The following is a 24252-nucleotide window of genomic DNA, read 5'->3' as shown; positions in this document are numbered from 1 at the left end:
ACTGGGGGAAACGCATATTTGCGTAATCCCGAGGGCCAGCTGTGTGCCAGCGCGTCTATACTGAGGGGTGCCTCAGTCAGGGAGTGTACCAAAGCGGGCAGTGGGAGGATTCCCAGGAAGCAAACAGGTCTACCTGTACTCGACCGAATCGACTCCAAATCAGCTGGACCACCTGAGGGTGGAGTCTCCACTCTCCCCTGAGCATAACCTGTCCTGACAGCATGTCCGCTGTGGTGTTGAGGTCGCCCGGGATGTGAGTGGCTCGCAGCGACTTGAGGCACTGCTGACTCCAGAGGAGGAGATGGCGGGCGAGTTGTGACATGCAACGGGAGCATAGGCCGCCTTGGTGGTTGATGTACGCTGCCATCACCGTGTTGTCCATCCGGACCAACACATGCTTGCCCTGGATCAATGGCCGGAACCTCCGCAGAGCGAGCAGTACTGCCAACAACTCGAGGCAGTTGATGTGCCAACGCAGCCACGGGCCAGTCCAAGAGCCAGCGGCTTCTTGCCCATTGCATATGGTGCCCCAGCCAGTCTTGGAGGTGTCCGTCATAACCACAATGCACCTGGAGACCTGCTCTAGGGGACCCCTGCCCATAGAAATGCTAGGTCGGTCCAAGGGCTGAAGAGGCGGCGACAGACTCATCTCGGCACTCGAGTCTGAAGCCAGTGCTGAAGCGGTCTCATATGCATCAACCCGAGCAGTGTGGCCACTGCTGAAGATGCCATATGCCCCAGGAGCCTCTGAAAAAGTTTCAGTGGAATCGCTGTCCTCCGTCTGAACGCCTTCAGACAGTTCAGCACTGATTGTGTGTGCTCATTCGTGAGGTGCACCGACATCGATACTGAGTCCAACTCCAAGCCGAGAAAAGAGATGCTCTGAACTGGGGAGAGCTTGCTCTTTTCCCAGTTGACCCGAAGCCCCAGCCGGCTGAGGTGCGTGAGCACCAGGTCCCTGTGTGCACACAACACATCCCGAGAGTGAGCTAGGATTAGCCAGTCATCGAGATAGTTGAGGATGCAGACACCCACTTCTCTTAGCGGGGCAAGGGCTGCCTCTGAAACCTTCATGAAGATGCGAGGGGACAAGGACAGGCCGAAGGGGAGGACCTTGTACTGGTACGCCCGGCCCTCGAAAGCAAACCAAAGGAAGGGTCTATGTCGAGGTAAAACCGAGACGTGGAAGTACGTGTCCTTCAGGTCTACCACCACGAACCAATCTTTATGCCATACGCTCTCTAGAATGCGTTTTTGTGTCAACATCTTGAACAGGAGTCTGTGCAAAGCCCGGTTCAGTACTCGCAGGTCCAAGATTGGCCGCAACCCACCGCCTTTCTTCGGTATGATGAAGTAGGGGCTGTAAAACCCCTTCTTCATCTCGGCCAGAGGGACAGGCTCTATCACACCTTTCCGTAGAAGGGTAGCGATCTCCACACGCAAGGTAGCGGTGTTCTTGCCCTCCACCAAGGTGAAGCGGACACCGCTGAACCTGGGCGGGTGCCTGGTGAACTGAATCGCGTAGCCGAGTCAGACGGTCTGGGTCAGCCATCGCAACGGGTTGGGAAGCGCAAGCCACGCGTCCAAGCTCTGGGCGAGGGGGCCCAAGGGGACAATCTCGTCAGACATACCGGTAGGTGGGGCCTCGTGGTGGGGCCACCAAAGCAGTCCAGGGACATTGAAGTCCAGGGACATCGAAACACTTACCTGGCTCCTGATACCCACCATAGGATCGGCCGGAGAGGGGGGAGGAAGAATATTGTCCCCGCAGACCGTTGGAACCAACCTGGTGTGGGTGTGTTTGTGCCACAGCTGGGCACGTAGGGGCGGGGGGGCCACCCCTGGAGTGCCACACCTGCCATAAAGGAACGGTGGCCGGTGGTCGTGATAACGATGGCCGTGAGCACCAGATATGTGACCCAGGGAATGAGGAAACTGCTCCTTTTCTGAATGTGTAGGTGCTGCAGCCCTTTGGGCATGTGGCACATCAATGAAAAGGCAAAGGATTCTCCTCCCGGCCCTCCACCAGGGGATGGAGTGGTCTGCTTACCATCTCTAGGTCTGCAGCAGGTCTCCACGTGCCTGGGTCCCCCATCTCAGGGGTGCTTCGAAGCCTTTGTCTGGGCGAAGTCCTCAACGGTGTCACCAAACAGGCTGACCTGGGAGACAGGGGCATCAAGGAACTGTACTTAGACCACCAGGGTTTGCACCGTGACCTTCGTCACCCGGAGAGCGAGGTCGGTCGCCGAGCGCAGCTCCTGCATCAATTCTGGGTCAGAACTACCCTCGTGCAGTTCTCTTAGTGCCTTGGCGCACTTGCAGGGAGAGCCATGGCATGCAGGGTGGAGGCAGCCTGTCCAGCGGCACCGCAGGCCTTAGTCGCCAGAGACGACGTAACCCTTCAGGCGCTGGACGGGGGTCTCAGGCGGGCACAGGTGCACCACAACTGCCTTATCCACCTGGGGAAATCGCCAAGTACCCCCTGGCAGCCCCACCATCGAGGGTAGTAAGAGTGGAGGAGCTCCGTGACCGGGCAGTGAAAGGTGCCCACCACGACCTCGTGGGCTCCTCATGCACCTCCGGGAAGAAAGGGACCGGGGTGGGGGCACAGCCATGAGCGGGGGAGAAGCTGCTGTAATGGGCGTAAATCCAACAGCTTTTCGAGGTGAATGGATCAACAGTGTAATTCAGCTCGCTAAACACAACGGCTTGGCTCCAAAGAGAAAATCTGTGGTTGCGAGCCAGCTCCTTTTATACCCGTATGTCCGGGGGAGTGGCATGCAAATTCCACTCACTAATTCCCATTGGCCTTTTTTTTTTTCAAAATCAAAGGTGTTTGGGGCTCCTAAGAGTGACCCCTAGTGTCATTACATCGACACAATGTCGAGTGAGTGACAGATAGGGAACTACATTAGAGCTGTTTTAATAAATACTTTTAAATAATATCCTGATATTTATTTAATTTGGGTGACATTAATAAGTTTGGGTGTCATTAAATTGAACTTATGCATTTATACTAAATATAAGCTAATAAAACTTGAAAGCTCCCTATTTTAGTCTAAATCGAAATATAATATAGTCTTAGTATAAGTCTAAATATAGTGATAGCAGCAATTAACTAAATATTTAGCTTCAAAAAAGAAGAAAGTGACTTTTGGCAAAGTTCTTTTAAGGTTGTGCGGGGCTCAAATTAATTAGTGAATCATTTATGTGAACTAGTTCATTTACATGAACAATCCGAACAAACCGACTAAAATGAACATAGTAAGCGGTTATACAACTCAATGCAGTGTGACAAATGAAGCGGTTTTTTAGCGCTACACTACTACTTGTTGGAAAAAAATAGCTTGTTACTGGAAAAGCTTCACTATTATGAAAATAGCTGAGCTAATGTCATGCTAATGAATAGTTTAGTTAAAGGAATATTCCGGGTTCAATACAAGTTAAATATATCTTTACACAGAAACGGTTAGTAAGTGATTTTATCACACTAAAATCATCTTAACATGAATATTGTTTATGTGTTGTGGCTTTATGTTTGAAACAGTCAGTATTTTAACGTTTACAAATTGGCACTATTCACTTCCATTGTAAGTGCCTCATTTTAACCTCAAATTTTTATTTTAATTATTTATTTATTTTTTTAATAGATTTTTGTGGTAATCAACATTGTGCCACAAATGCTGTCAGTTGAGCTTAACTTGTATTGAACCCAGAATATTCCTTTAAGTTAGTAGTGTTGCTACTTTAAGTTAGTTGCTCCCCAACACTAGAACATTGTTCGGACAAACACGTAGTCCCGCCTCAAACTCGTGCCATTGGTTGAGCCACTGTTGCAATGTTGTGCTGGTCAGGATGCTCAAATAAACAGAGCAATGATTTGAAAGCACCACAGAGCCACAGTGTTTACATTTTTCAGGGAAATCAACCTATGAATGGCTTATAGTCATCTGTGCATATTAAACTGGGGTATGACAAAGTATTTTGACAATGAAAAAAATGACACACATCACCTTTATATTGCCTTGGAAGGTTACACATTCAGGGTGACAATAGAGGACAGCTGAGTGACTTTGTCTTTAAAAAGTGATTCAGAATGAAAAGCACCTTTTGCCTGTGCCCCGTGAATCTTTGTTGCTATGTGTTTTCAGAGGGCTTTCTCTCCATTAATCTCTCCATGTTACAGAGATGGATGCTTGCGTGGGTGCAGGGGCCCGGCTGTGCTCCCTAGTGAGCAGCTCAGTGCATGTGTCCCCACTGTGGGGGCTACACCTCCCATCTTTACCAGGCCAAGCAGGAGCACCATCCGTCTCTACCTGCACTTTCCCGCCTGGACCCTGGGGACCCTGCACACAGAAGGAGGGGAAAAGGAAGCCTCCAACTAGGAAAAGCAGCACCCTCAAAGGAAAAGCATGGATGTCTGTGTACTAAGTATGTTAAACATTAAGTGTAAAGCAGGGGGAATTGTAACCCCATTTCCTTTGTTTCATTATAAAGCAGATCAGCATTACTTCAAAAACTGGGGCACATAGAGAAAAATTGGGACCCGCTTATATTTGGTGTTTTTTACTGCTATGCTCTGATGTGCACAGAACGGGGGTAGCAGGGGCACAAGCCCCTTTCGTTCACAAATCTAAAGGTTCCCTTTTGGTCGTCCAGAAAAAAGGGAGACATTTTATAATTAAATAAAATAGTTAAATAAAACAAAATTAAAATCTCTTCATAATCTCACAATAACAGTAATAATGTGTTATTATGAAATTTCTGTGTAAATCCCGGGCATGCAAAAAAAAAAAATAAAAGAGCTAAAGAGTGAGCGCTACAGTAGATTTGGGGGCGGACTCCAATTGCAAGTGATTCTCCCTATGCCCTATACTCACTCTGAACTGCAGAGCTCTTGAAGTGAGTACTCTGAAGGAAACATGGCATTACTATATGAATGTACCCTTCGCTAATTGTCTTGTGGAGGGGCCCTCCGAGAAAATATTCATTTTCTCACTTTTGTTTTGAACTAGCTTTCGAGTGGCATCCCCTCCCGCAGGAGTACCCTTCAAGGAAGCAAAAAGTGCAGTTTTTAATTCACCCTGGAACATCGAAGTGCCATTACCTCAGACGAGTAACAGGTCAGATAAAAAGTCCACTCCATATATTGTGTTGTAAGTTCATCAAAAGAATAATACTCGATTGCTACCGCATTTCCGATATCACGTACCACTGGTGTAGACAGATTTATTAATTATAATGGGAGCAGTCGCGTCGCTTTCAGTGATATAAATTAAATTAGTCTTTTATAGAATATTGACATAAACTGAAGGAGCTTTCTGTTTCAGCCAAAGCCAGTTTGGTTTTGTTGAAACTAATAAGCCATTAGACTAATCACTTTCAGAAAAATAGCATTAGGCTACCACAGTACCGCAGCTCCATATACGCATATTACGCAGTCTGCGTAGGGCACCAGCTCCCTAGGGGAGAACTACACCGACTGCCCTTACTCGCATGTTATACGTTATTCAAGGACCCTGTAGCATTCACAGAGCACAGTAATGCCATGGTACTGAATGATTGATCTTGTTCATATTTCATGATACTGTCATGGTACTCCATGTGCACGTCACTGCTGCTCTGTACTTGCATTAAACTGACTGATCCTTCTGCACCAGTAGTTTTTTCTTTTTTTTTTTTCTGCTGAGATTGATCTGAATTTACTGAAATTCAAATCACTACCGCCAGATTCAAAACTGGAAGTGTTGTTGAAAGTTTGGACATGTGTGAGCTACAGATTCTAATATGCTAATATGTCCACATAGTGGTGCCAAAAGCTTGTTGCATTTTTAGTAGTAAATTATGTAATAGTGTCAAAAGAAAGGAATATTTTATTAACTGTGCCCCCTAACCAAAACCCCAAACCTAAACCTAACCGTCAGGGGAGTAAACCCCAACCAACCCACCCATCCCCCTTCCTCCCTGCTACTGCTACACAGTTCTTGCCACTTCGAACACTGGTTGCTAATTAATTTATGATCTAATGGGAACAGAATTGGACAGCGGAACAAGGCAGAGCGTGTGTGCGGTGCACCCCATTAAAAGAGTGCTGCTTTAGGCAAATAAAGTGGACCAGGTTTCCGACTGCAGGAAATAAAATGAAGTGACAAACAAACTGCCAATATTTTTTTCAGGGTATATGACCTTGAAGCAGCATGTCGAATTCCTGTGTAATTGTATTGCATTAAAACCCTAAACATAACCATACCCACAATTCGGTAGCGGCTAAAGCAACTCTAGAGTTGTGAGACACAAGTGTTTAGCAGAACAACCTGTATGTACACAATAAATACATTGTATCAAATGCTCTTTTTTATTAGTGTAAGTGCATATTAGTTAAAGACACCTTATATAAAGTGGGACCAAAAATAGTGTATTGTTTAAACTCTTAAACATTTAGGTAAGATTACAAAAGTTCTGGATATACCCTGGTGGTCAAAAAAACATGATGCTTCAGCCACTTAGCTGTGTAATAACTATAAGCAGACAGGCTTTAGCCTTGGGTAAATGAATATCTGAATGCAAGTGTATGGCTGACTATTTAGACCTTAGCCAGATGTGAACCTCAGCCAATGTGTGATACTCTTGATGAAGTTGGAGTAAAACTTTTTTGTGACACACTTACTTTTTTCTTCATTTGTAACATCTACTTAATGTGTGAGCTGTCTTTCATCTATAAACCACAATTAAAGTGGCATCCGAACCTGAAAAAAATAAATAAAAAATAATAATAATAATAATAATAATAATAATAATAATAATTAAAATAAAAAATCACACAACACTAATTTTGTAAAGTTTGTTGGTTTTTGATGGACTAAATATGCAAAAGTTCTATGCTTAGTGGATTTTAGATCCCTAGGATACCATATTACATACAGTCCAATGTAAAAAATGACCCCCTATAAAGTGTTCCTCCATTACCTGTATGGACCTTACACTCCTTTTCACTGTGCTGTAGTGCAGCACCGAACATGAACGAAAGGAGAGTTTAGTTGTAGGGGTAATGCAGGGCTGTAATGGGGTAATCAATCATCATTTTTGGGAGGAGGTAGAGGCAGGGTTATACTCAATAATGTCAGAGCACCTTTCCTCTCCTCTCACTGTGTTCAGTCAGAGAGTAAGCAGCAAATAGGCCACACTGTTCTACTCTCTGACTGCTTAAGTACTCACACTTTGACACCCAGAGAGCAGTGGGTTATCCCATGAGACACCTGTGCAGAGATGACTTTTGTGCACACAACGGCTGAATGGATGTGACACAGTTTAAGAGAATGGTGATCACAGTTATTTTACCAGTAATACTTTATACTAATGTGTGTCGCTTTGATGTTAGCTTAATATGCAGAGACTATAAGTAAGCCATTAGTAAGTTGATTCCCTGTAAAGTATAAACACTGTCAAAACATTACCATGTTTGTTTGAGCATCCCAACCTGCAATACTGGCTCCTTGGAGTGTGTTTTGGGTGACTCTGTTTTTCAGACCAGTGGCATATGGGGGCTTATTCGGGAAGCCTGTTTGAAGACTTTTTATTTTGTATTGTATTGTATTGTATTATAATATATTATTATTAGGTGACGATAGTGCTTCACAAATTACACACTTCAACTTTAATAAGTCATCATCAAATATTGGATAATGCTTAACAGATTAGCAGTAGTTTATATACAATCAAATACATATGACTAGGGGAGGCTGGGGCTGTCAAACAGAAAAGTTGTCACAAGGGCTATATATCAGTAACTATAAGATATGGAGTCAAATTGCCAGTCCAGTTGCACAAATGTGGATTTTCTCTAGCAGAGGTTTTGTATTTTAGTTTCAACTACCTAGTTCAAAACCTCCAAAGGACATTTTTCACTATCATCACATTTTAGTTAAAGCTACTGAGTAAACAGGTAACAAATTTAGGAAAGGGTCAACTATATTAGATATTATATTATATACTTTACACAATTTATCAGTTGCAATATTTACAATGTTTTGACCTTTTTGTATGTTACCTTTTCCATTTTTGTTGTTTTATGAATTCTTTCATGCCTTACTTTTCAAATTTTGCTGAAAAGCCTATAATAGTCTGTAATGCAGGTGTAGATTTAAAGAAAGGCACAAGTGTTTTGGTGATTGTGATGGGGGTGATGAGGGAACGCCCATTTCATAATGTTATTTATTAAATAAATTATTGATGAAACATATTATAAAGTGTTTTATTTGCAAATAATTTGAAATATTAGTAAAGAAACATATACATATAAATTATAATATTAAAAACATTACAATTTATCAAATAAAAGCAGTTCAATTCCACCCACTCTCAAGAGTCTCCTCTCATCCTGTCATTTAGCCTCCTCTGAGCACCATTCACTCAAAGGTCAACAAACACCCTGTGACAGTGTCCAGGCCCATCCCTTCCTCCCCCAGCAGCCCAGCCATTGGTCGTGCTCTGTTATCACGCACTCTGCTCCCCACGCGTGTCATCTGCCCTGCCTTCAGAGAGACTTCACTTAACAAGGCCGTAAAAGTGCGGCACACAGCATCAGATGATTGTGCTTGCGCAGGGTATTGTGTCTTGGCTAGTTTCTGTCAAAGTGTGACATCCTCGCTTTTGACGTTTTGGATCCATACGCCAAAATGCACGTGGTGGAATGATATGGATGGGTGTCACAGGAAGTGAGGGACAGAGAGAGAGAGAGAGGGAGGAAGAGTGAGACTGTGTTTATGTTTTGCTGAGATTCTGAGTTTCTCAAATCAAGTGTCTAAAGAATGGATTGATCATGTGAGCTTATCTGAGTTGTCTGTTAGACAGTGCAACTTTAACGCTACTTGACAAAGCAAACAGACAGCTGTGAGACAGTGATGGAAGCACTATGCAAGCCTACAGTATAGTTAAAAAAAATATATAGTTCAGTGTGGACATCTCATCATAGTCATTACTAGTAAATGAAAATAACATATATAAAACATATTATTTCAATAAATAAATTTCATTCATTAATATAAAGGAAATGTGTGCATTATTACTACTATTATTTCCATTGCAATGAGTAAAATATAAGTTTAAAAAGTATATGTATTTCATCAGTCATATCATAGTTAAAAAGAGTCAATAAAAAAAATTATATTAATTTAATTTAGTACAATTATATATAAAGCAAATGTGTATATAATAATAAATAATTAATAATAATAAACACTTTTTGCCTTTTAACATTTTTATTAAATAAAAAATCAGTTAAAATATTGACTTCACATCCTAGTAAATAAAAATAAAGTATTAAGAATACTGTCAATACATGAATTCATTTTATTGATTAATATAATAACTAAAAGTGTATTTGCAGTGTACAAATGTGTATATTATTATTATTATTTTTATTATTATTATTATTATTATTATCATCATCATCATCATTATTTTACAATATTTATATTTCTTTTCACTTTTGCACTAAATAATATTTTCTGGTTGTAAACTCTGGTTTGCTCCTGATGTAAAAGCCCCAGCCCCTGCATTACATATCCTCTCCAGCTCCCCACGGTTAAAAATCAGCCAGACTGCAGGTGCCTGTGGCGGCATTCCCTCAATCCCGTGACCTGACCTCCAGAATCTCCCCACACACACAGCTTCCTCCCTGGCCATCACGCCCTGTTCTCTTCTAACTTAAGGCGACACATCATAATAACTGTAAGAGGTCTCTCCTGTCCTGTGTCAGGCCTGCACAGATTAGTTCCTCTCCACCAAACCCAGGTTTCTCTCCCCTTGCTGAATAAATTTGGAGATCACACATTCTTCCTCAGCTTAAGCTGTGCAGATTACTGTATCTAAACAGAAGCCTGTTCTATTTCACTCATGACGGATACGTTTTGGATCAGTGATATTATGGTTGTGATACTGGAGCTGTAAAACAAATTAATATACTGTATGCTGATTTTAAATGAACTGAAATGTAAATATAAATAAATAAATGTACTGTATGAATTGCGTAAAAAACAAATGTTGTAAATATGAATATAAATATTATTTTTACATTTAATGAGTTCATGATATAAGCACATTGTTAAAAAATGCATTCTTAATATTTGTATGATATATTATAAAAGAAGCATTCAGAGAAATCCCTTTTCCTGGAAAATTAGGCTACAACACAAATGTGCAAAGATATGTTATCTGTTGTACATGACATACTATATCTGTTCATGTTACATTATACAGAATGTCAGTTAACTTACCTCTAGGGAGCAACACACGATCTCTCAAGTCTGTGTCATCTTCTCCCTCCATGCCTCTGTTATACTTACCCCTCAGATTAATAATGAATATAGTTAATCAGCACACAGAGAGACAGTATAATTAAGTCACAGCTGGCAGAGGTAAGGTGAGGTGTCATTCCATTGGGTCACCACTGTTATACGGTGCGCAAAACCATGTGACACACCTGCCCCACTTCTGCAATTAAACCCATTTTCCAATTTCTGATTAGCCAAACATTTATATATAAATATACAATACATATATATATATATAAAATCTCTCTCTCTCTCTCTCTCTCTCTCTCTCTCTCTCTCTCTCTCTCTCTCTCTCTCTCTCTCTCTCTCTATATATATATATATATAATTTAATGCACACAGGGACAGGCTTTGAAGGCTGTATTAATAAACCAGGTCAAATATATTTAATTCTTTATTCATCAACAAAGAGAGTTAATAAGGAACATTGAATAATGTGAATGGACAGCGTGTATCGTTTCGTGCTGGCTGCTAGATCATATTTCATAAAGAGTGTGTTTTTTTTATGTACAGTGTATGCAATATTCATGATAAACTGAATATGTAAATGTGTAACCTTTATTTATGAGCCTGCAATATTACTCTGCTTTAAAGTATCGCTTTGGATGATAAGATAATCAGACACAAATGCTTATTAGGTGGCAATTTTGCCAAACTCTTTATAAAATTGATGATCAGCAAAGTTTAATTTCAACATTAATGAAGTAATAATTGTATTCTGTTTTTGCTGTGCTTTATTTTGCCACTCTGGATCTGTGGAAGTTAACTTATTCCCAACCAAAACATGTTCACATCTTGTGAGTGATTTTACTATTCCCATTTGTCAGGGATAAAATCTATATTCATGTCAGTTTTTTTTTTTTTCTATTTTTTTTTTTTTTTTTTTTTCATTTCTGTGATGGAATTTCCCCATTAAAATAATTTATATTTACTGGCAAACACTGACAGATTTCTTTGCTCCTAAACTCTGCATTTCCCCTCCTCCTTTAAACAGTTTGACTTCATGAAAATCTGCATGTTTATGTTGATGACTCAACGGGGATGCAACACACATAAGCGAGTGTGTCTGGATCTTTTAGTCACCTATTTAATCCTAATGCTTTAGTCTCTTTCATTTCCTCAGCATGCACGGCCTCTGAGAAATGACAAGCCACTGTGGCTGTGCAGCCATTTTTTGATATTGTTTAGAGAGGTGATTAGCATGCAGAGGTGAGTTTCAAACACAATTTTACATCCACTTATGGAAATCCATTGTTCCTTGAACATTTTCACGTACAAACCAATATATGCTCTCGTAAAAGGTCTGAGACCTCAATTACATCAAAGGCGGTTTGTCCCACAGTATGTTTTTAGACTTACAGAGCTGTGTCAATGCTACCCCCTTGTGACCAGTTTGGTGCACGAGTGACTGAAGCCTCTATCGGGAAGAAAAGGGGAAAAATGGAAGAATATTAGAATTAATGGACATTTTAATCATCTGAGACACCATCATTTAGTTCTGTGTTGATGTGAAAAAATACAGAACATATTGTGAATTTATAAATATTATGTTAAAACCACAGCCAGTTTTGTTATATTTCTACAGACATGACACACACACACACACACACAAAAAAAAAAATAAATAAATAATCACAATAGCATATAATTCATATATATATATATATATATATATATATATATATATATATATATATATATATATATATTATTATTATTTATTGACAAAGACACTCCAAATGAGAGATCATTCGTACAAATTGTGATTTAAAAAACATAAGGAAACATTGGAAAAATTATTCAATGCTCTCATGGGAAAAATAAAAAACAAACAACAACAGAATAGCAGCATCTCAAGCTTTCTTGCACAGATCTCTTTCATTAGGGTGCCGGGACGTCAGTGAATGTGCTATGTTGACACACAGACAGGTATCTATGTCAGAAGCACGGGAGTGTGTTCTTTTCGGTCAGCACTTCCATCCGCTGTCCTACTCCTCACGAGTGGAAGGCACACAGTCTTTCATTATGAGGAGTTGAAAGACATAATTAGACACACAGATATAATTCAGCGCCGCCGTGGAAGAGCTCGCTTGTCAAGCCAGGCAGCTGGAGATGCGCGCCAGCCTTCAGAAGTGCAGCTTGCCGAAGGCCCCCTCTTTTATTCCCTGCTGTTTTGTCTACCTTCAAAGTGCCCATCTCGGATTGAAAACTTAGCAGACTTTTGCCGTATTGTGCCAGTTGTGCTGCGTTGCTGGTGAATGCGTGATGTATGCTGTGTTTTCCCACCTACAGCACGAGAGACAATAGTGGGCCTAATTGTGGCATATAAAAAGCGCAGTTGATACTATGCGTGTTAAATTACATGTAGCGTATTAATACATTTAAGTGCGAGGAAAACAAGACGGAGATCTTCATTTGTTATCCGCGCTCTCAGCCAGAGGATCTATCATATATCAGACCAAACTTAACATTTAGTGCTCGCGAACAAAGCTATAATTTACACGCTGATAGGGGACACCCACCCAAGGCCACGCTGCCGTTCCTCTTTGACACGCAGGATGGGCCGGTGGCTTAGGATGTGTCAATCACAAAGGCGTGCCACTGCCCAGCATCTCCCATTGACTTCCTTTCAGCCCCGTCAGCAGGCCCAGACCATTTCATTAAGAGCGTGACCTGCAAGGGCCTTCTGTAATGGACAGCTTGATTTGTGTCGGCCTGGCAGGCCTCAATACGCTGCTGACTTTTATCTACTCAAGTAGTATGTATATTATATGTGGATATCATTCTTGTGACCTGCTCCAGATACCTCTTCCCTCCCTCAGATCCATTTGTTCTGTGTTTTGGTCATCTCTGTAATGTGATGTGACCGAACTGATAGATGTAAGATTTAAGTTTGGATCTAGGGAAAAATATGTATGATATGCCAAAAAGCAAGAAGACTGACTCCTTTGTGCTGTGGAGGAAGATCTTTGATCGTTTAAGACAACCTGTTAATGTAACACCAATGTTTTTGCATTAGGTCGACTTCTCTTAATTATAAGAATAACTATAGGGTACAATGGGGCAAATACATCAAGATTAAAAATAAGCCTACATTGCTTTTATATATATATATATATATATATATATATATATATATATATATATATATATATTGATGTAGAAACAATTTGTGCAAAAATAAATAATAATGTAATGTTGTTTTGATTTAACAAAAAAAAAAAAAAAAAAAAAAGGTGGTGAAGGTGCCACACACTCAAGGCCCACAGGGGGGTTATTGTGTTATCATGTTAATCTAGTCACAATTTGTCAATTTAGGCAAATATTTTTGAGACAGCAAGATGCTTTTTTTGAGTGACAAATTAAGATCATGCTTATTCAAAATAACCACTTCAGAAAAGGGTTAACCAACTTTTGATTTAATCACCTGGAACATAACTGAAAATTACATAAAAAAAAAAAAAAAAAAAAATCTCAAAATAAATGTGATAGTTTCAGGAATTTTCATTAGCTACATAAATTTGCAGCATTTTAAGAGTTAGATATTAGATTAAATTACCTCGAATCTAAACTTCAGACATTGCACGCAATGATCTCATGGATCAGGAATATTTTGCAGTGTATAGTGTCAAACAGTTGTTAAGGAAAGTACTATGGTAGTTTTCATTGCTGTTTAGTGTTTTGGGAGAATATAAAATCAAAAGTGCTTTTACCCTGGGGGGCCTTTAGCCTTGTTGTACTCTACTCTCAATTAAAGTTAAAGGGATAATTCACCCCAAAATTGTAATTATGTCATTATTTACTCACCCTCATGTTCTTACAAACTCATATTATTTTACAGGGCTGTACAGTGTGACAGTTTTGCTAATATTTTTGTTTAAATATGATCACATGCCACAACTTTTAACCCATTCATACTATTCGGCCCTAGCATTTTGGAGGCTCTATGGTAAGTTGTGCGTGGATCGCGGAGAGTAGCATGAGCCTCCACATGCGGAGTCTCTGCGGCGTCATGCACAGCAAGCCATGTGATAAGATGCGTGGACTGACTGTCTCAAAAGCGGAGGCAACTGATTGATGTGAGTAACCACGCCACCACGAGGACCTACTAAGTAGTTGGAATTGGGCATTCCAAAAAAAAAAAAAAACACACCTGATTTGTGAGAGAGAGAGACCATTCTCTTCCCCGTTCGCGCATCATGATTCTCGCTCTTAGCCAGCCAGTGAAATGCCAAGCCGCTGAAGAAAGCAACCACCCATAAGCCCAATACCTAAACCACACCCTTCTCTGCATTGCCCAACGTTTAGTGAGCCCTCGATCACTGGAGGACATTGTGTTTACTTTCAGTTATATCACACTCCCCTTAGACATTTTATTTACACTTTTTGTGTTCATTTTTATTTAATATAGAAAACTCTCTGATGGTGTACAGCCACTGTCTGTCTTCACTTAGGGATAAAATATGGGAAGAAGAATGAAATTGGCAAAAGGTAGATTTAAACCCTGTTCTCCTGTACGACTGCCACTGTTCGTACAATTGTCGCAGCAACATTTCTTATTAAAACAGGAGTCAAATTTAAATTTCTGAATGTCTTTTCTTTAATGATTATATAATATTTTTTCACCCCCGGGTGGTTGCAGGGGCCCTATGCAGCTGCTTATGGTGTTTATTAGTTTGGGCCGGCACTGGCGATAAGTACATTGCATTTCTGCCTACGAGGTGCATTGCAACATAGAACATGTACAATGGGTCTGATGTCTGATATCTATTGCAAAATCTCAAGCAAGAGCTCGAGTTGTGTAGTAGTAAATTATAAAAATAGTAATAGTAGATAGTAATAAATAATTTAAAAAAATAACAATAAAACAATTTTAATCACACTTTTCTGTGTGCCAATAAATAAAATGAAAAATTAGTTCACTAGCACCACTGCAAACACGTACAGTCCTGTTTTATTTCTTCTGAGGAACACAAAAGGAGAGCTTTAGCAGAATGTCAGGGCTGCTTTTCTATGAAAGTGAGTGGGGACGAGGGCTTTTAAGATCAAATTATGAAATTTGCGTACAAGCACGGCATATCAAGATGCATCATGCTAGGTTTATCGTCAGTGCCGAATTAATTACATCATTGACGTCAAACCTGGCACTGCTCATCTTGACACACCATATGTGCATGTTCGCAAACGTGAATGAGATTTGAAAGCTTTGGCAGAGGAAGATATTTTCAACCAAACAACTACTTTATGGCTTCAGTAGGCTTGAAATATAGTGCACGAGTCGTACGGACCACATTGTTTTGTCATTTTTGCAGCCAGAACATTTTGCTACTTCTGCTTTTGTGTCCCAAGGAAGAAAGTCATTCGGCTTTGAAATGACATGAGGGTAAGTAAATGATGACATAATTTTTCATTGTTGTGTAAACTATTCCTTTAACTCAATTACTTACCGCAACTTTCAGCAGTAAACCAGCACGCATATGGGAAAGTACGCACTTTTTTCTAAGACTTTGAATATACAAATGGAATATTCTCTCTCTGACTACCTCCCTCTCTCCCTGTCATACTCTCTCCTTTTTAAGAGTACTGTATGCACATGTGAATGACCTGCTACTTTTATTTATGGCTGATAATCACCCACCTCTACCCCCTAAGGACACCGCCTGCCTGAAAACATGACCAAAATACATATTTAGATTTATTTGTCAGCAACAGTCCAATAAAACATATCCTCTGCATGCTGCTCTCTGGGCTGGGGTCCCACGAGGAAGTGGCCGAGTGAAAAATGGGGTGCTTTCAAGTGTTAGGCAGAAAGAATGTGAACAATGCTCAAAGTCTGGAGAAGAATGGTGTAGTACCTAAGTGTTTCTAAAGAAGAGAGTAGAGGAGAAGAGAAGAGATCGAGAGATGTGGATTTTTACTATCCAAAAGCCTCAGAGGGGTTCTCTCTGAAGCTGTAGACATAGCGTGACCATTGTTTCCCATTTCATACTGGCTCTCGCCATTTTTATCTGACTATTTTTCATATTCCAAACAATGGCAAAAATGTTAAGTGATCTGTGTCTAAATAAGTGGTTCTCAACTGGTTTAGCTTCAGGACCTAGATTTTACAGTGGATATCAAAGTGGTTACCCAACACAGTACCAAAATTGTTTGTCAAGCAATATGTCCCTAAAATCAAACACTTAAATTTATTATGATGATGAATGGCATAGGCTTAAAAATATGCAAAATTATTAACATGACATGGGCTAAATAGGAAAGTTTTTAAATGCATAAGGGTCATTGACAAAAAAAGGTCCTCTGAGATTATATATATATATTTTTAAAACACATCAAGTTTGTAGAAATGTAATATTTGTATCCATGGTGGTTTCATACATTTTTTGAAAATAAATAAATAAATAAATAATAATAATAATAATAATAATAATAATAATAATAATAATAAATAAATAATGATTTTAAAGGGATAGTCCACTCAAAAATGAAAATTCTCTCATCATTTACTTATCCTCATACCATCCCAGATCTTTCTTTTCTCGGCAGAACACAAACAAAGATTTTTAGGCCAAATTTTGTATTAGTATATGTTATATTACCAAGTAACAGATTCATTTGCACCAAAATACTGTAGAGTGTGATTGTATTCACGTCAACAACAAAACATATGGGAAACATTTTGTAATCCCTTTTTTAAGTTGATTAGCCTTTTTATTAGGGATGTCCCCATACAGAAACTGGTATCGGAATCGGATCCGATACCACACTCATGTACTCAAGTCATGCGGCACATTGTTATGGACCATGCGTGACAAGGACGGGTTAAGCCGTTGCTCACTGTCTCCAGGACGCGAGCGGGGTCCGAGGTGGGGTGGTAAAGCTAATAATTTTTAGGGTGGCAGCTGCCACCCTGTGCCACCCTTTTGGCCCCGCCCCTGGCCGATGCCAGCTGCACGTATCTTTTAAGCTCCTCCTTGGCTCAAACAGGGAAAACACTGTCGTTGTAATGATGCTGCTGGTGCTGGCAATGACAAATACGATGACGATGGAGTGAAGAACCCAAGTGCAATTTTATTAACAAAAGTGAGATCCAATAATTCTAACTATAAACATGAACTAAACAAAACATATACATGAACTTGACTTAACTTTGACTTGACTTGACTTACATGACAACATTACCAAACATAATACCTGACAAAGGACAATGGAAAACATGAGGGCTTAAATACATGGACAAGGGGTAAAAAAATGACGTGGGAATCAAACTTTCAAAATAAAAGACATGAAATACATGAAACAACAGAATAAACATGACATATCCCCCCCCCCCCCACTAAGGGGTGGCTCCAGATGCCCCAAAACACGAACCAACAAATAAAACATGGCATAAACTCAAAGTTCTGTAGGGAGCTGGGGGGGGTCTTGAAGCATGCTTGGCAGGGCATGGAGCATGGGATCAGGGTGGAGCCTGTGGGGAGTGGAGCCATGAGAGGCTCAAGGGGCAGAGCCATGGAAGGCGGAGCTGTGAGAGGAACAAGGGGCGGAGCCATGGAGAACTGGATACCCAGAGAGTAGCCGAAGACTCAAAGGGCCAGGGTGGAGCTGGAGGCAGGGAGGACCAAGGCGGCACCAGAGGCTTGGAGGAGCAAGGCGGAGCTGGGGGATCAGAAGACTGAGGCAGAGCCGGTGGGACTGGGGACCAAGGTGGAGCTGTAGGGAAGGAGGTCCCTGGTGGAGCCGCAGGCTCGGGTTGATGAAGCTGTGGGATAGGAGAGCCCAGGCAGAGCCAGGTGACTGACTGACCAAGGCGGAGGTGGAGGGATGAAGGACCCCGGTTGAGCCAACAGGCTGAAGGACCGCAGTGGAGCCGAGGGAACATAGAACCGAGGTGATGTTGAGGGATCGACAGGCCAAGGCGGATTCCAGGACTCGGAGGATCTAGGCAGGGTCGGAGGGTTGAAAGTTCCCCTTGCCTGTTCAGGAGAACTAAGGGTGGGTACAAGGGTGGGAACCATCTCCAGGTCTAATAGCTCAGATGTGGCTATGACATGGCATGGAGCAGACTTAGGCGTGGCTGTGATGTGGCATGGAGCAGGCTCAGGAGTGGCTGTGACATGGCATGGAGCAGGCTCAGGCATGGCTGTGACATGGCATGGAGCAGGCTCAGGCATGGCTGTGACATGGCATGGAGCAGGCTGAGGTGTTGCTGTGACATGGCATGGAGCAGGCTGAAGCATTGCTGTGACATGGCATGAAGCAGGCTGAGGATCCAGGGCAAAAGATGGCACTAGCTCAGTGACCATGACGAGGAACTCTGGCTTGATGGCCATGACGTGGAACTCTGGCTTGGTGGCCATGACGTGAAACTCTGGCTTGACGGCCATGACATGGAACTCTGGCTCATCAACCATGATGTGGGATGCTGGCTCGTCGACCATGACGTGGGATGCTGGCTCATCAACCATGACGTGGGACGCTGGCTCTAGGGAAATCATCCAGGGAACACAATTTGTGAACACTACTGGGAATCAACAGCGCACGTCTTCAGCTCAAGGGAGGTGAAAGGCACTATACACAAGTGATACACCCGGCCAGCTGTCCCAGAATTTCCTGCTAGTGCCTGCCACTACACGGGACGAAACCGGTTCCACCCGGAGATTGTAGAATCTCGCAAAGGTGTTGGGTGTTGCCCAGCCCACTGCTCTGCAAATGTCTGTTAGAGAGGCGCCACTGGTCAAGGCCCAGGAGGCCGCTACACTCCTGGTAGAATGGGCTCGTAGCCCTGCCGGGGGTGGCACGTCCTGGGCGTGATATGCCATTGTTATGGCATCAATGACCCAGTGGGCGATCCTCTGCTTGGAGAGAGCACTTCCTTTCCGCTGTCCACCAAAGCAGACAAAGAGCTGCTCTGAGACTCTAAAGCTCTGCGTGCGATCCAAATAGATGCGTAAAGCGTGCACCGGACACAGCAACATCAGGGCTGGGTCTGCCTCCTCCTGGAGTAGCGCTTGCAGGTTCACCACCTGATGCCTAAAAGGGGTCGTGGGAACCTTGGGCACATAGCCAGGTCGGGGTCTCAGGATCACTTGAGAGTCATCTGGACCGAACTCCAGGCACATTTTGCTGACAGAGAACACTTGCAGGTCTCCTACCCTCTTGATGGAAGTGAGCGCAGTCAGGAGGGCAGTCTTTAAAGAGAGTGCCTTAAGCTCAGCTGACTACAGGGGCTCAAAGGGGGCTCTCCGTAGACTCTGAAGAACTACAAAGAGGTCCCATGAGGGAATGAGGCATGGTCTGAAGGGATTCAACCTCCTGGTGTCTCACAGGAACCTGATGATCAGGTCGTGCTTCTCTAAGGACTTACCGTCCACTGTGTCGTGGTGTGCCGCTATAGCGGCTACATACACCTTCAAGGTGGAGGGGGGTAGCTGCCCTTCCAACCTCTCCTGCAGGAAGGAAAGCACCGATCCAACTGCGCATCTCTGGGGGTTTTCGTGTCGTGAAGAACACCACTTAGTGAACAGATGCCACTTCAAGGCATACAGGCGCCTCGTAGAGGGGGCCCTAGCCTGAGTGATCGTGTCTACCACCACGGGTGGTAGGCTACTTAAGTCTTCTGCGTCCCGTCCAGGGGCCAGACATGGAGATTCCAGAGGTCTGGTCGCGGGTGCCAGATGGTGCCCCGTCCCTGAGAAAGAAGGTCCTTCCTCAGGGGAATTCGCCAGGGGGGGGGGCTGTTGCGAGGAGCGTGAGGTCCGAGAACCAAGTCTGGGTAGGCCAGTAGGGTGCTACCAGGATGACCTGCTCCTCGTCCTCCCTGACCTTGCACAGGGTCTGTGCAAGTAGGCTCACTGGGGGAAACGCATATTTGCGTAGTCCAGGGGGCAAGCTGTGTGCCAGCGCGTCTATACCGAGAGGTGCCTCGGTCAGGGCGTACCAGAGCGGGCAGTGGGAGGATTCTTGGGAAGTTAACAGGTCTACCTGTGCCTGCCCGAATCAACTCCAAATCAGTTGGACCACCTGAGGATGGAGTCTCCACTCTCCCCTGAGGGTAACCTGCCATGACAGCGCGTCTGCTGCAGTGTTGAGGTCGCCCGGGATGTGAGTGGCTCACAGTGACTTAAGGTGCTGTTGACTCAAGAAGAGGAGATAGCGGGTGAGTGGTGACATACGGCGGGTGAGTTGTGACATACAACGGGAGCATAAACCGCCTTGATGGTTGATATATGCTACCATTGCCGTGTTGTCTGTCCGAACTAACACGTTTGCCCTGGATCAACGGCCAAAACCTCCACAGGGTGAGAAGAATTGCCAGCATCTCGAGGCAGTTGATGTGCCAACATAGCCACGGGCCCGTCCAGGAGCCAGCGGCTGCATGCCCGTTGCATACAGCGCCCCCGCCCGTTTTGGAGGCATCTGTCGCAACCATGACTCGCCTGGAGACCTGCTCTAGGGGAACGCCTGCCTGTAGAAATGTGAGGTCGTTCCAAGGGCTGAAGAGGCGGTGAAAGACCAGCGTGATGGCCACGCGATGTGTCCCGCGGCGCCATGCCCATCTCGGGACTCGAGTCTGGAGCCAGTGCTGAAGCGGTCTCATATGCATCAACCCAAGCGGAGTGGCCACCGCTGAGGATGCCATATGCCCCAAGAGCCTCTGCAACAGTTTCAGTGAAACCGCTGTGTTCTGTCTGAATGCCTTCAAACAGGTCAGCACCGACTGTGCGCACTCGTTCATGAGGCGCGCCGTTATCGAGGCTGAGTCCAACTCCAAGCCAAGAAAAGAGATGCTCTGAACCGGGAGGAGCTTGCTCTTTCCCCAGTTGACCCGAAGCCCTAGTCGGCAGAGGTGTGAGAGCAGCCTGTGTTCACAAAACACATCCCAAGAGTGAGCTAGGATTAGCCAATTGTCGAGATAGTTGAGGATGCGAATGCCCACTTCCCTTAACGGGGCAAGGGCTGCCTCTGCGACCTTCGTGAAGATGCGAGGGGACAAGGACAGGCTGAATTGCACCCTTCCGTAGGAGGGTAGCAATTTCTGCGCGCAAGGTAGCGGCATTCTCGCCCTTCTCCGAGGTAAAGTGGACGCCGCTGAACCTGGGCGGATGCCTGGCAAACTGAATCGCATAGTCTCCGGGCGAGGGGGACCAAGGGGACAATCTCGTCGGACGTACTGGCAGGTGTGGCCTCGCGGTGGGGCGGAGCCTGAGGTGCTACGCCATGTCGTGGCCGTGCTGAGTTCAGGGACATCAAAGCACTTATCTGGCTCCTTGTGACCACCCCCAGAACAGCCTGGGACGAGGGAGGAAGAGGCCTGTCCTCGTGACCCGTGGAGACTGTCACATCGGAGGCAGATTTGTGCCACAGCTGGGCATGCAGGGGCGGGGGGACCGCCGCTGGAGCGCCAAACCTGCCAAAATGGAATGGTGGATGGTGGTCATGATGATGGCCGTGTGTACCGGGTATGTGACCCAGGGAACAAGGAAACCGCTCTTTTGCTGAACTCTTGAGTACCGCAGCCACTTGAGCATGCGGCGAAATTAAATGAAAAGGCAACAAAGATTCTCCCAGTGAACCTTCGCTGAGCGCACCTCCTGCATCGATCCCAGGGCAGAATTACCCTCGTGCAGTTCCTTTAGCGTCTTGGCTTGGTGGACTTGCAGGAGAGCCATGGTGTGCAGGGCGGAGGCAGATTGTCCAGTGGCACAATAGGCTTTGGCCATCAGGGACGACGTAAACCTACAGGCCTTGGACAGGAGCTTTGGGTGCCCGCGCCAGGTGGTGGCGCTCTGCAGGCATAGGTGCACCGCGGTGCCTTATCCACCGGGGGGATCACTGAATAGCCCCTGGTTGCCCCACCATCGAGGGTAGTGAGGGCGGGGGAGCTGAAAGATCGGGACCGGGCAGTAAAAGCTGCCTCCCACGACCTTGTCAGCTCCTCGTGCTCTTCCGGGAAGAAAGGAACTGGGGCGGGGCATGGCTGTGAGCGGCACTGCGAGCCCAGGAACCAATCATCAAGCCGCGACGGTTCAGGAGAGAGCAGAGGGTTCCACTCTAGCCCGATGGGCGACTGTATCCGAGGGGGGGAGCCCAGCTGAGGCTTCAGCATCCGACTGGACGAGCCCGCTCTCCGATGCTGCGCTCGAGAGCTCATCACCTTCGCGGGCTCCGATCAAGAGGTTGAACTCGCCGTGAGACGGGCCGGCGGACTCATCCGGAAGCCCGATCGGGGCAGACGAGCGTGCTGGGGAATGGGAGGTCCATGGGGGGATACCCGGCGGAGGTGGTCCCATTGGGGTCCCCAAATCGCCCCCAGTGCTAGCCGCGCTGGCCTCATACCCGTAGGTAGAAGGACCGAGGCGGGGAGCCGCTGGGGTGGCTTGCTTTCTTACAAAGGCAAGCCACGACCGCAACGTTGCCATGGTTATGTTCTTGCAATGAGTACATGATCCATCCACGAATGCTGTCTCCACGTGGGTAGCACCCAGACACGAAAGACAGCAATCGTGACCATCAGAAGGCGAGAGATAATGACTGCAACCAGGAATAACACACAAACGGAAAGACATCTTTAAAAAGACGCGTCTTTAAAAAGACGTTCCGTGTGTGCCGCTCTTTTAGAAAAATATACCCTTTTATTTCTGCCGAAGTGCCCATGGGCCTTCTTTGCAGTGCACCAGTGCAGAGGAGGGAGAAGCCGCTGAAATGTGCCATCAGATCCAGCAGAGGTGAATCAACAGCCGTGGAATTCAGCTCAGTGAACATCAACCATTCGGCTCCGAAGAGAAAATCTGAATGAGTGGTTGCATACCAGCTCCTTTTATACCCGTATGTTCGGGGGAGTGTTATGCAAATACCACTCACCAATTTTCATTGGCCTTTTATCAAGACCAGAGGTGTTTCGGGCTCCCAAGAGTGACCACTAGTGTCACTACATCGACACAACGTTGAGTGAGTGACAGATAGGGAACTCCAGTGCTGTATTTTGGATTGTGCTATAAGGTTCTATATATAAGCACATCATTTGATAAAAAAATAATACAACATTATGTTGAAAATTAATCGTTATAATTTCATTTGATAAATTTTTTTATTTATTTATTTATTTAAACATTTTGATGATAAAATTGAAGAGAACGAGTAGTAACTATCGGTACTCGTTCTCAAAAAAATGGTATCGGGACATCCCTACATTTTATTTTGCCATTCAAAAACTGTGAATGATTATGTGGTTTGTTGCCTTGAATTATTTGAATTCCCCCCCTGCTCTCCGTGACCCTACTAGAATAGATTTGCGACCCACAAAAGCCACTGTTCTGTATGAACCCCATCTGTTTGAGTTGCACATGTGGACAATTTGAGAATAACCACACAACCAAAATAAATGAAGTTAGAGTTTTACATTGTGGTGATCAATAAAAAATAATTAAAGTCACATAATGAAACAAGTCTTGCATGTGTATGATTTCATAGTTTTTATTATGTGATTATGAAGGTAAAGGGAAAGAGACGAACAGGGATTTGTGCCCTCGCATGAAATGAAAACCGGATTGTGTGTGGAATCCTGTTGTGTGCCACCAGGAGTGGTGGTGGCGTAGTAGGCTAAAGCACACAACTGGTAAGCAGAAGGTTGCTGGTTCAGTTCCCACAGCCATCACCATTGTGTCCTTGAGCAAGGTACTTAACTCCAGGTTGTTCCAGGGGGATTGTCCCTGTAATAAGTGCACTGTAAGTCGCTTTGGATAAAAGTGTCTGCCAAATGCATAAATGTAAATGTGTGCCATCCAGGCATTCCTCTGGGTGTTTGTGGGTAAATGGTGGTGTATCTAATGTGGCCACAAGCTCAATCGAGAGCCAATAAACCAAGGTCACACAGCCTGTGCTGGCAGGGGACTCACAGTATGGTGGCAGATGATTTGGT

The sequence above is a fragment of the Myxocyprinus asiaticus genome, chromosome 24 (genome assembly GCF_019703515.2).
Source record: "Myxocyprinus asiaticus isolate MX2 ecotype Aquarium Trade chromosome 24, UBuf_Myxa_2, whole genome shotgun sequence".
Taxonomy (NCBI): Eukaryota; Metazoa; Chordata; class Actinopteri; order Cypriniformes; family Catostomidae; genus Myxocyprinus; species Myxocyprinus asiaticus.
Note: the sequence above shows the minus strand (reverse complement) of the source record.